The sequence below is a fragment of the Rhynchophorus ferrugineus genome, unplaced genomic scaffold (assembly GCF_030347505.1).
Source record: "Rhynchophorus ferrugineus isolate W39M unplaced genomic scaffold, kcgeb_rfMv2 rfM5, whole genome shotgun sequence".
Classification (NCBI taxonomy): Eukaryota; Metazoa; Arthropoda; class Insecta; order Coleoptera; family Curculionidae; genus Rhynchophorus; species Rhynchophorus ferrugineus.
The window spans coordinates 19,770,225-19,785,324 of NW_027472584.1; the positions used below are offsets into that span (position 1 = coordinate 19,770,225).

The 15,100-nt window shown below is 29.6% G+C and overlaps 1 protein-coding gene across 2 annotated transcripts in view; it reads right to left on the reverse strand.

Annotated features, from left to right (window-relative positions):
* The window catches only part of PlexA (Plexin A), a 366,159-nt gene that overhangs the window by 26,510 nt on the left and 324,549 nt on the right, over nt 1-15,100 (reverse strand). The gene's annotated exons all lie outside the window — the stretch shown is intronic.

Genomic DNA, 15,100 nt, shown 5'->3' on the forward strand with positions numbered 1-15,100 from the left:
GTGCCAATCAAGACGACTAAAGTGAATATTAATTACGCCTTTTTGAAGAATTAAATCGACAAAAAAAATTAGAAAATTGCACAATAATAAATAGAGTGACTTGCTGGATTATATTACGTTAAAAAGAACAGTTTCATATTGAATGATGTAAAATTATTTTTATATTCTATGTATTTGACTTGATTGTAAACAGGAATGGAGTAATGACCTTTAAATATTTGCATCTTATTTTTTCAATAAATCTTTATCAACTATTTAACCATCACAACCTTTTTAAATACAATAATAATTTTGTTATCGTTTATCAGTAGTATTTTAAGATTATTATTTGTTGAAACTTCAATGAAAGGCTTTAAAATTCAAAAAGCTTGAACAAACATCTTGAGAGACCTAGAAAATCGAAAAAGCCAATCAAAAAAAGACCTGATGGTTGCCAAGATAACATAAATGAAGTCAAAATTATTTTACTAATTATCAATCAAAATATATTTTTACTCTATTACATTAATAAATAATCTTGAAAAATAGAGTTCTAAAATGCTGCAATATTAATGTACAATATATTGTTATCAACAATCATACTACAATTACGAAACAGACGATAGTAAAAAGTAGTAAATTAATAAACAGTCGATAATTCTCAACACTACTATCACTTGAAGTTTGACACTTGGATCCATCGTCCTGAAACCAAGTCTAGCCTGTTGTAATTTGGTGATTCTTTGCAATTTTGAAGTTAAAAAATCCATCCGTTAGTATATAGCTTTGAATTTTCTGTTATCATGATTTCTGGTGTATTAGATAGAGATTATTTTGAGTCGATTAAGTGAGTACATTTATATAATGACTAAATATTTATTATTGTAGTTAGATTTAATGAATAGTTTCTATATTCACTTTATGAATACGCTCACTGAACATATAATCACTACATAGTATAAAACAAAGTCGCCTTTTCTGTCCCTATATCCCTATGTGCGCTTAAATCTTTAAAACTACGCAACGGATTTTGATGCGGTTTTTTTCAATAGATAGAGTGATTCAAGAGGAAGGTTTATATGTATAATACATGCATAATATACTAAGGCAACATTGCTAATTTTAGAGGTTTCTAACGTGATGTCGTAAATTACCCTACGAGTTTGATCAAATTAATGTACTACAGTATTGTACACCATAAAAAGGTCTACAAAAAAGTCCGCGATGGTATATGTTTATCTTTTAGGGATAACCCACATTAACCATTTTTATTGTTTACTTTTTACGTGAGAAAATGGCTTATTTACGAAGCTATTTTAAGCAATACGGCATTAATCCTTATCGAATTAAGTATCTTAAATATAGTGTGCAATTAATATAGATCAATATGGTTCCTTACAGCATGTAAATTAAACAAATATTTTCGGAGATATTACAAATTTAAAATTTGCGTTTAAAAATGTGTAATGTAATAAAAATTGTATGAATTTAGATATTCCAAAGATAGCAGGAAATCTTCATAGTAAGTATAGGGGAAGAGGAATTGTTTTACTCCAAATTTAATGCGTGCAGGCCAAGGGCAGTAATGAATGAACCAAAAATACTGGATCGATTTTAATCATGTTTTCATTGAGTGACATAGGCATATATATTTTATGCCCGTGCAAAGTCGGAGCGGGCCGCTATGTTTTTATATACAACGTTCATATTTTTTCTGTAGTTTATTTAATTTAGTATCAGCATTGCACCCGTGCGAAGCCGGGGTGGGTCGCTAGTAACATATAATAACAAGTTTTAAAGTATATATTTGCAATTTATCATAAAAACACATTATTGTCTAGACAATGTAATTAAAATTTGACCCAGGTGTCTTGCCAATTTAACGAATTCAATTAAGTCTTACTATTTTTTTTATCACAATAGTGTATAAAGATTACGGCAATAAAATTGACATACTTAATTGTATAGAATTGGTAACATGTTCTAACGGAACTTGTTACTGACATTTAATTTTTGTATTTCACTCGTAATTCCTGCTGTGTACCATGACAATACGTTCGTTCCCATTTTCCTTTGCTATTTTCAGGAGACACGTTGTTTCGCGTCCATATAAAGCCGTTAAGATTTTTGCTCTTTATTTTTCGCTGCGAATAATACTGTCGAAAATTGTTCGATTGAATGAATCGAAGTAAATCAAATGGATATTTCGATTTCAGGACAAATTGCGCGATCTGCGTCATTTCTCCGACGTAATGAGATGTTTGATAAGTTATAAATAAGTTATAGAAAAAGAAAAATACATATCTCGCCTGTCAATGATATTTAATCACAAATGTTTTGTTCGCAGCTAGAGTTGATGTGGATTTTGGATATGTTAAAGACAACTGACGATTAATTTCGAAAATATATTATTTCTACAGGAAATAAAGGTTTTTTGCTTGTGACGATATCCTGACATATTCCAAGATGATCACGCGCTTATACACACAGCCAGTCGTAGTTTGAGTAGCATAGAAATATTGTTAAACATGTTGCCTTGCTAACACAATCACCAGATCCCAACCTAACTGAACTGTTATGGGAAGTTTTAGAGCAGATAGTGAAGAAGAGATTTCCATTTCTAATAACTTTGAAGCTATTGGAAGATGTGGTGGTGTGGTAAAAGTAAATGTGGTAAAAGAATGGGGCAATATTCCATTGGAAACTATTCAGACACTCTACAAACCTATTCTGGTAAGAATCGTCCAAACCTGTATGTAGATCTAGCGAATTCAGTTTATCGGCATATTCTAATAGAAGTAGTGTGAATAAATAATACAATTTATTTTAGAATAAAATCCTAGAAAGTATCATGAACGTAACTATAGTCTATATAAAATAACAGTGAACTCAAGTCATCATGATGTCGAATGTATAGCCTATCGCAATTTGTAAAATCGTTTCAAGACCAGAAAATATTTTCTTTCCCATTTTATTCTAGTTAAAAAGAGATACAATGCTGTTTGATACGTTCGAACATGTTACGGAATCAGCCTACAAAATTCGCCTTTTTCTCAAAAGTCTGCAAAATTCTTCAAAAAATTAGTGATATATGATCGTTAACCGGCTTAACGGTTTGGTGCTTTGCTTGTTGTAATAAATTTCAAATCGTTACTTATTATTTTAACTCTTGTTAAAAAGGCCGAAGCCGATTAGTTAGTAGAGTCAAAACAGGTAATATATACATTAGACGTTATTATTATTTATTTATTTAAAATCGCCTAAATGTAAATATCAATATAAATGATATTTGCTGAATATAACGAGAATTTAACTTAAACTTGAACTTAAACTAAAAGTTGATGTGGCAACATTGTGACATTTTGGCGTCATAAATTTAGATGACTGCTTATTGAACGGATTGGTAATATATACTTTAGAGGCTAAGTAATGACCTATAGGTCATTAAAAGGGTCATATTAACCAAAGTAAGGACAAAAAATTAATAAAAGAGGGATATTCAGATATGAACCACCCTATATAAAGTAAAATAAACATTCTGTTGTAAGATGAGCAAATTGTTACCGCGTAACTATTGTCAATTGCTGGAGTCATATTTATTCGGAAGAAAATTTAGAGTATCGCACGAAATGGCGTTCTCGACATTTGAAAATATCTCGGCTGGAGTTCCACAAGGTAGCGTCTTAGGACCTCTCCTGTATCTGCTCTACACTGCTGACATTCCAACAACAAAAGAAACACTTCTTGGAACCTTTGCTGACGACACCAGTTATTATGGCAAAATATATATCTCTGCCTAGGGCAATAGAAAAAGTGCAAGTGGCAGTCAACAAAATCTACAAATGGACGAAAGATTGGAAAATTCAACTTAATAGCTCCAAATCTGTCCACGTTAATTTTGCATTAAGACGAAATAACAAAAACTTAATTATATCACTCAGTGGATGCCCGATTCCTCAAGCAGAATCAGCAAAATACCTTGGAATCCATCTTGACGGTAGATTAAATTGGAAGCATCACTTTAGACAAAAAGCAAAACACATTAGAACCAAAATAAAACAACTATACTGGTTAGTCGGAAGATACTCTTAACTTGATCTAAAATCAAAGAGGTTGATCTATAGTACAATTATAAAGCCAATTTGGACCTACGGGGTGCAAATATGGGGTTGCACTAAAAATTCAAATCAGTTAGTCATACAGCGCTGTCAAAACAAGGTTCTTCAATCGATTACCAAATTCAATGAATGGAAATCAAATGAATTTGCGAAGTTGTGCAGGATTTCGCCTTGAAACACGAAAGAAGATTACTAAATCATACTAACGTGGAAGCAATACAACTGCTGGACAGGATGTCAGGAGATTGAAACGAACAAAACCATACGAACTTGTGTGAACATTTAGTGTGTACGATTAGTGTAAACTATAGCTATAAGTTAATAATTAATAAATAATTATAATTTTATAATTGAGGAATACATACTGATGTATTTTCTCCTACTCGTCTTGCTTGTTAATTAATCCAAGTACATAGGAAAAGTAGTAGTAAATTAATTGTAAATTAAGATTGTACTAAGCGTATCTAATAAAGATGTTATATAAAAAAAATTCTGTGACGCTCGAAAGAAGTTGTTGAAATGTTAAAAATGATTTATATCGTCTTAAGGACGTAGTTAAAATTAGAAACTGGTACCCGAATGGTTCGGGATTAAGATTTTAATCACACGGATCATGAATGCGTAGGTCAACCAGAAAAATTAGATGACAAGACCGTCGAAAACAGTGAAGCTGAAAAACTATAATGAAAACAATAAAGGAGTATTGATGATGTAAATCTAAATTGGCTGTTTTGGTCTTTTTAATTAAAGCACGTCTAGATGAGGGAATTTTAATTTGATTGCTTCATCGGAAAAATGTAATATAATTTTTTATCGATCATTTCGGATAGGGATTATTAAAGGTTCTGATAGAATCTTAAGTAGATTTGGATATTTTACTAATTATGTATATAACTTCGGTTCTTCGGTCTCATCATTTCAACTGCTCCGGAGATTTTTAATATACCACTCACGTAGTTTTTTATTCAATCGATACGTATTAAGCAATAAATATTCTAATCAGGACTTTGAATACGTCGGATTTCGAAGTAAATCCGGATTTTCTAACGTAAAGGCGAATAATTTCAAGAATGAAGCGGCAATAAGTTATGGTGGGGCCAAAAGACATAAGTTATACCGTTGTGGTTGAAATTTGCATAACTTCTGTCACCACAATCGCCTTCCATTAGATATGTAATAAAATATAACATCTTGTTAAGGGCTATGGCATCCATTTACATACATAATTACGTCAGATGGGGTATATATGTGTCCGAATTATATATAGAATAATGCAAAATATTTAAATAGTACTCGTCGGCTAGTTGATATGGAATTCATTATCATAGTAATATATCGGATAGATATCCACTTGTGGATTTCGAAACTCAACATTTTTTTTAGAAATTTAGAACCTTTCTTCCTATATATTAGGTCCAGTAATAATAAATTTATTATTTTCCAATAAATGGCCTCGGTCAATTGTAAAAGTCACTCATTCCAAACACTATTTACGATATAGTCGAACGAGAGAAAGCCTATTTTACAGTGAAATAAGCTGAAATAGGTGTACAACAGGGAAGTCTATTGGGGCCAACACTTTACTTACTTTACACAGGTAATATACCACAAATCATTATGGTTACATTTGCTGATAATACGCGATATTTGATTTAACCAAAAAATTATTTTGATATTTATTTTTCTACCAAACTTTCTCTAAACTATTTTATATACATAAAATTATAGAAAAGATGAAAAACTGTTATAAATAGGTTTGAACAATATTAAATGCAAAAATAAAAAAATTAAATGTCAAAAAAAATATTGTGATGTAGATAAATAAAAATGTAATTATTTCTATTCTCAAAATGCCGATATCCAAACAAAATTATAAGGAAATAAATTCCTAAATTATTTATTTAATGAAATAAAATCATTGTTCCATCAGATGGCAGGTGCACATTTCGTCGCAATTTTGGTGAAATCCCAACAAAATCACCTACATTTTAACATAAAAACGTGATTCACCATAGAAATCATCAGGTATTTTTAACTATTATCATACAAATATCTCTTATTTATTTGCCGTGGGGTAATGAAAATATTCTGGTTCAAGGTCGAACAAAGGTGAGCCGAGATCTTAGATGTGTCAAAATGAATAAATCGTTCATTTAAATATGTTTTGTTCCTGTGTACTCAAAAATAACAAACGACGTTTTTGTTTTAAAACAATAAAATTACCTGACATGAGATAAAAAAAACTAAATTATCTCCAGCTGATATAAAAAAAAAGCTTTGGGCGATTTTTGTGTATATTGTGATACGAAAACATTTACAGGATCTTTTATTCTTTCTTTTTTTTTTGATCGGATGTAACATTTAACAACTTTTTGATAGTTTAATTAATCTTTTATTTTGTTTATTATGTAATAGGGATTAAATGGTGTATTCGGATAAATCAAATATAAACATTATTCCGATTTTGTTCGTGTAAACTGACAATATAAAGGCGTGTTACTATTCCGATTTTGGAAGACATACCAATTCTATCTGGAGTTTATAAAATGCGTCACCTTATCCCCAATGTGATCGCCTTTAAATTGGTTTTTGAGTCTGCAGCTTCTGTAGCTGTTTGCTAGAACAGGTAAAGCCAGTGTTTTATCTGTCTTTTTTTCTTCTTCTTTATTTTAAATAAAATATTTCACGCGTTTTTTCACAAAGAAATAATAAAAAAAAAACAGGGACAGAGGAACAAATATACGTTATGTATAACGAAATCTTTGCCATGTGTCAAGTCGTATTGTTCGAATAATAATTTGCACGTTTGTTTTTGTGAAGTCGATTGAGAGAAAAACGTACGAAATAGGCGGCGGAACAACCAAACTATGTTAGGCTTTTAATAAATAAATAAATCGTGTTTATCAGACGTGAATGATTTATTTAGAAATAACGGAGAGTTCAATAAGGATGGTTAACTAAAATCGTATGTTGTTATATATTACGTTGGCAGGAAAATGAATCTCAAAATAGTTAAAAAAGGAAGGAAAAACTCTATCAAAAACCTATACATAATCCGACTTAACACTACTAGGATTGTGAAATAATTTTAAAGGATTACAATATATGGTGTCACTTTACTAAATTCTGTGATTTATAAATTATCTTATTAAAAAATATGTACAATATTATTTTTTACGAAGTGTTATTAACGTTAAACTGTGCATTTTGACCCTTTCGCATAAAATTTACAATATTCACTATTACAGTATTACTGGATTAGTAATATAGTATTACCAGCTTTATAGTGAGAAATAAAATACTTTCTCGCTAACCAAATAATATAAAAACAATTTATGTTATACAAGTAAAGATTTTACGATACAAATTGACAATTTTTAGTTGTAGATACTAATAATACCCACAACAATGTAGATGGGTATTACGAGGATTTAAAATCAGCAACAAAAATCTCCTTAATAAAATATAATTAGGTCTGAAAATGAGATCTAGGATAGAAGAATATACCAACCAATAAATAACAATAACAGTTCAATTGAAAAGTCCCCGGCCTGACACATATATGGCGCTACTAGAATTAAATCCATATGTTTTTTAGTTAGCCCTAACCGTGAAAAGATGTGTGTATAAATTTGACAGCTGTCGGATCATTAGTTTGTGAATTATATAATAATAGCATTTCGAGCGAAGCAACTTTTGTTATTGTGAAAAAATATGTTGATAAAATATTGCTTTTTGAAGGAAAAAAAATACAGTCGAAGCAAAAACTTGGCTTGATGCCGAGTTTCCGGACACTGCCCCAGGAAAATTAACCATCAATGATTGGTATGCTAAGTTTAGACGTGGTGAAATGAGCACCGAAGACGGTGAACGCAGTTGAAAACATTTAAAAAATTCAAAATTATTTTGAATGATCGTAAATTGAAATTGAATGAAATAGCAGACACTCAAAGATATCAACTGAACGTGTACATCATATCATTCACAAATGTTTGGGTATGAGAAAAGTCTGTGCAAAGTGGGTGCCGCCCGAGCTCACTTTTGACCAAAAACAACGACGAGTTGATGATTCGGAGCAGTGTTTGAAGATGTTTAAGCGTAATAAACCCGAGTTTTTGTGTCTATATGTGACAATGGATGAAACATGGCTCCATCATTTCACTCCGAAGTCCAAACGACAGTCATCCTAGTGGACTGCACACGATAAACCCGCTCCAAAGCGTGGGAAACGTAACAGTCGGCTGGCAAGGTTATGGCATCTGTATTTTGGATGGAATCATTTTCATTGACTATCTTGAAAAAGAAAGGATCCTCAATAGCGACTATTGGACTATTTGAAGGACGAAATCGCCGAAAAACGGCCGTATTTGAAGAAAAAAAGAAAAAGAAAAAAAAGAAAGTGCTGCTTCACCAAGACAATGCACTATGTCACAAGTCAGTGAAAACGATGGCAAAAATCCATGAATTGGGCTTCGAATTGCTTCCTCATTCGCCGTATTCTCAAGATCTGGCTCCCAGCGACTATTTCCTATTCTAAGATGTCAAAAGAATACTCGCTGGGAAGAAATTTTCGTCGAATGAAGAGGCGATTCCCGAAACTGAGGCCTATTTTGAAGCAAAGGACAAATCGTACTACAAAAATTGTATCGAAAAGTTGAAGGGTCGCTATAATCAGTGTATTACCCTTGAAGGAAATTATGTTGAATAAAAAAAACTAATTTTGCCAAAAAAATATGTTTTACTATGGCAGGCCGGGAACTTTTCAATTGACATGTTATATGCCAACGTCATGTATTCGGATCGACACCTAACTTGTTATCTGTAACTGATAAGTGCAATGAAAAGTTCTTGATTAAGTTGAGAATATAAAAAAATATTAAATAACTAGAAAGGTGAGAAATAGGTTCTCTCACAAGATATTGGTTGATTGTCATGTACAATTTCAATTTCCTCAAAGTATGTGTTATTTTCCTGAAACATAATTCAAATATTGGAACAGCGTAAGGACTAAATAACAAAAACCTTCCATTCGCTAAAACAAATGCTTTAAAATTAGTTCATTCAGTCATCAATCAACGAATTTTTTTTCTGTTATACTCGTATATATTATAAAATTCGTTCGATATATCGTAGTTGATTTTATTGTTCTTTTTCGAACAAAACGTTCTGATCGATTGCTGATAACAACGCTGATTGTATGGATTATAAATCTAGGGAAAATTCAATAAAAAAATAACCCTTCGGGGGAAAGCACATGTACAAGTTTCCATAGTGTAAAAATGAAACAAAACAACGGAATGGTGGTCCAAATCACGTATGATACTGTTTTCGCGTTGAATGAAGCCTAATTTTTTCAGCAGTGGCAAATCAGAGTAGGCAAATTTTCACGTATATTTTTTAATGTTACGCTTGAAAAATACACCAAAATTTAATTAAATTGTATATATATATATATATATATATATATATATATATATATATATATATATATATATATATATATACCTTCAACTATCAACGGCAATGATAAAAAAGATTAAAAAACAAAGAAGAATGAAGACTTTTTCAGACATTTTTCTCAGAAGAAAATTAATTTGGCACATGTGTAAGCACATATTGCAAAATATGTAAAATCTACATCTATATTACACGACATATTCACCGGATATTGTCCCTTTTGATAAATATTTAGTTCGTAATTTTTGTAATCTCAATACATTCAACCAGTCCTCTCTATAACAATCTTCTATATTACAACAAATATTTCATTTTGAAAAACAAAACAGGTAAATTAGTCCAATAATTTACAAAAAACAAAATGTCGAAAACTTTTTGTTAATAAATAAAACTTTAAACCTACATAATTTTTTATTAGTTTTGTGGAACTAACCATAATATAAAGTAATGTATAAGAAAATAAATACCGGAAATTCATCCGAACCTAACCCCCATTATTTATCACTGACGTTATGAACCTACGAACGAAATTGAGTAAAACAAAATTAATTTACCGAAAATATTTCACACTTATCAAGAATTGACCAATTGGTGAAAAAATTTTAAGATCCCCTTGCTTGCCATCGCAATAGATAGCTGGTTTAGCTTTAATATTGTTGTAAATACGCTTCAAATTTGTTATACACATATAGTTTAACACATATAGGATAGTATGAATGTTATAATATATACTAATGTTATGAATGAATTATTCGAATAAATGAAGTGAGAGATGAGTTCAGGTATGTTGATGAAATTGTTAGAAATGTTGTTGAATGGCTTAATAATTTTAATTTATCAACATATAATGATAAGTTCCTAACTTATAATTATATTAAGTTATAAATTCTGAAGCCTATGTACCTAAAGGGCTATAATAAAAATATTAATTAAATAAAATTTCTTTTGTACTAGGTGGATTATTTCACAGCGCCATATTTTCTTCTACCTTTATATCAAAATATTGGTGGTTTACTTGAAAACATACATATTAGAGCATAAAAATTTAATTTAAATCTATTATGGTTTTTGAGGAAAAAAATTCAAAAAGATAGTATAACCCCTTAACGTTAAATGCATTCAAAAACATCAAAAGCGATGTAATTTCACTATTATTTGACTGTACAAATACTGAAATTAATTTTTAATTCTCATCTAGCATTTTCATATTATATATAGAAAAAAAACCTGGGTTAATACAATATGATAATATCGATTGAAATAAATTATGTTTAAAAAAATGGGTTTTATTCGTTGGCATTTTATGTCTATTTTAAGTGGGCAGTATTTATTTTATTAATAGTTTGGAAATGGATATTTATATTGTTGGTCATTTATGGAATACGGTCGAAATATATAATGTTATATAATGCAGGGCCTTTCAAAATGAACATAATTAAAATACATTTAATCAGTGGCCGAGAATGTGAGCAAATTTTGCATATTTAATTTGATTTAATTTAATGTGAATTCCACAAATTGAGCTTTTCTACTGTACAAATATACTTTGAAGTAGTTCCATTCATTTGCCCTTAATTAGATAGTTATTTTAACGTTGCTTAGGATAGGAACTAATATAAAATTATTTTATTGCAGTGAATTTTTACTTGTAACATTTGTAGTATATCAAATATTTAGCAAACTATATCACAAAAATAATGTGATAATACTAGGAGCATGATTTCAACATTACACATAGTTTAGGAAATTTATTTCACATAAAAAATAGACACTTGGAAATATTCGTTTTCTATAACCTTAAAGGAAAGGTTATAGAATGGGTTCCCGCTGTGACTGGATAATAGTCATCAGATGGAGTTAAGTTTGGTGGATATGTTGAAATATGGGTTGATGTCCTCTTAAATTTTTTATATTAAAGCTTCGAAAAAAACTTCGCTTGATTTTGTATTTTCTGTATTTGTTTTATGAGGATGACAAGAAATTACGTTTTTGTCAAATCAGCTATAATTGACTTTTAATTAATCTCTAATTTGTTGTTAAATAATATTATTTTTTTTAAATAACATAAGACAGTGTATTGTATTTTATGTAGAATGAATGAAGTGAGGCATGAGTAATGTTGAAATTGTTAGATAAAAGCAAAACTGTTTCTAAATGAAGACAATAATAAGCTTCCAAGAAAATGTAAACATATGTAACTAGGAGGTTATACTATCTTCAAATTCTTCGTATTGTTATCATTATATTATTAAACACAATTTCAATTATTATGATGCATAATTTATAAAATAATAGTATTGAACTGACCTAAAAAAAATATTCCTGAAATAAATAGAATTTAAGGTTGGCAAATAAGTAAAAAAGTGATTGTCATTCCTTATAAAGCGACGACAGCAGAACTTAGTTTTGTATTTTCTTTAAATAAAATATTGTCTCCATAATCATTTTTGTTTTATGAGAGTGGCAAGAAATTAATTTAATTTTTTTTGTGAAAATAGCTGTAACTAATTGTTATTTATTTAATCTCGTATTTTTTGTTTAAGGTATGATATTTTTTGAGAAATTATGTCGGTTTCTTATCGTATGCTTGTCATGAATTTTTCAACAGTGAGAAAGCAATTGTTGCGATGAAATAGTTGGTTTGACGGTAATGAGCAAACCAATTGATTATATACCGGTCGACTGTTGATAAGAAGATTGTTCCTGTTAAAAACAACGTCATTAAAAACACGTTGAGTAATTTGTCGAATAACTCTGAAGATATCCAGTGAATTAATGTCAAAGCTGAAGACAAGTAGAGACAGACGTTGGGGCCAATGTTCCAAATCCCCACTGAGGGTGAAATCCAGTACGGGGGTACACGTTCCGAGATATCTCACAGTAGAGTCGGCTAATTATCAAAGTATCAATTGCTTCCAGCCGAAAGCCGTTCACCCTCGACATATCGATACGAGCCAGTCGATCAGAACCCGCACACGCTTAAACAAAGGGATTTCGGATTGTGTTTTCACTTTTCGACGTTTGTCGTAACGTCAACGTTTTCTAAATCCTCGACGACCCTTCTGGCGTTTTGAATTTGCATGTTCGGCTTTGTGGGTCTCCCTTGATTTCGTCCAATGTCAATTAAAACGGTCGTTTCCATTATATATCCCACGATTTATATTTAACAATTTTCATGGACAAACTGAAAGAATGATTTGACAATTGACCAGCAATCGTCCACCTTTATTTTTGACAACTATTGAATTATGTTCAGCGTGGCCAATGTGTAGGATTAAAATTTTCGACATGGACAGGTGTTCACGAGTTTTTTTTTAATTTAAATGACATTACCCCACGCATTAGCGGCTTTTCCAATAATATATTATAATATTTATTTACAAGAGATTTATTTATTTATACAATATTAATACTGTCATCAAGATATATCGTATTATTGTCAAGAATAGCTGCAATATACAAGTATTAGCTGTTTTATATTAAACATGTTATTGGGGAGAGCTTTTAATGAATTATAGTTCATTGATGCGGATTTTGTACTATTTTTTTAAGCAATGTTAATGTTGTTATCATAAATTACATCACTGATCACTGTTGGATTAATGCTTTTTTTGTGCAAATTGGTTCTAAACGTATAAAAATGGCATTACCTCACGCATTAGCGGTCCTTCTAATAATATATTATATTATTTTTTCAGAGGGAATTATTTATTAAAACAATATTAATATCGTCATCAAAATATATCGTAATACTGGCAAATGAAATTATCTTGTACGAAAAAAACTCCCTTGTCATTTAATGTCAAGAATAGTTGCAATATACAACTATTAGATGTTTTATATTAAACATGTTATTGGGGAGAGCTTTTAATGAATTATAGTTCATTGATGGGGATTTTGTACTATTTTTTTAAGCAATGTTAATGTTGTTATCATAAATTATATCACTGATCACTATTGGATTAATGCTTTTTTTGTGCAAATTGGTTCTAAACCTATAAAAATGGCATTACCTCACGCATTAGCGGTCCTTCTAATAATATATTATATTATTTTTTAAGAGGGAATTATTTATTAAAACAATATTAATATCGTCATCAAAATATATCGTAATACTGGCAAATGAAATTATCTTGTACGAAAAAAACTCCCTAGTCATTTAATGTCAAGAATAGTTGCAATATACAACTATTAGATGTTTTATATTAAACATGTTATTGGGGAGAGCCTTTGATGAATTATAGTTGAATGATGGGGATTTTGTACAATTTTTTAAAGTAATATTTACGTTGTTATCATAAAATATATTAATTATATAGCTTCACGAGACCTTAATATCATTTTTGTTAATAATTTGTTGGTTATCTCAAAATTTCTTAACCTTATGTAATATTTTCTTAGAGAAAGTAAACAGTAAACAGGTTACAGGGTAAAATTAGTATTTAAGAATTTAATTGAAATAATAAAAATAAATTATGTATATTGATATATATTATAACCTTAAATTGAATGTGTTAATTTAATAGTTCTTCTTTAATACTTTTTTTTATCTATTATTAAATTCTATATTTGGCTAACCTCATCAGTCATGATTTTCATGTTTTAGTTAATATAACAGTAAACTGATAACTGTAAACAAAATTATTCCTTTAAAAAACAGAGTTCAACTATTTTCTATATTCATGCCAAAGAACAGTATTTAGAGAACTTAAATATAAATAAATGCTTCACTAAATAAATATGACCTGATTGTAACAATCTGTTTCATATTAAAAATTCCCTAAAATAATATATGCAACCAAAATTACTTTGCATGAGAACATCTGTATTGTGAAAAGAAGAAATGTTAACTGAGTATAATAATGTGTATTGTATTAAAAATGTCATTTCGATTTTTTGATGAATTGTATTTATTTAGGGAAATATTCAATTAAAAAACTAACGACTGAAAATAAAATTACCTCCACTAAAAACAGTACATCATTTCTTGTCAAGTAATATTTGCAATAAATAAGTATCAACTAATTATAATGATTTATATATATTCAAAATTCTAATGTGGCAAATTTTTAATAAATTATATTGGAAATAAGTTAAGTTTTTAAATATCGATATTGTTATATTGCTTGAATGATTGACGATGAATTTTAAATATCATAAATAAATAAATAATCCGGGAAATATATGAGACACTATAACCAATTAATTTTGCCAGCTATTAAATCTTTGTGGGTTCAAATTTTATAGTTCATTAAATCGATAATTCGTTTGAAAGAAATACAGCCAAGGATTGATTTTTAAATTCTTCGCTTTTTTTGGGTGTATTAATACTTAGTCATCGTTTTTAAGAGCTTTACTTAGAGTAAACCACCATCGGTAATTTTATCAATTAAGTAGTAAATTTCTTTGACAAAAAACGCGGATTTTTGTGCTTTGTGAGTTCGAGGCTCTAAATGAATCAGATTTTAATTTCACTTGAAAAAAAAATTGTTCCGTATATTCTTGGTTCTTTCACTAACGTAAATTATAGCTTGAAAGGACCATTT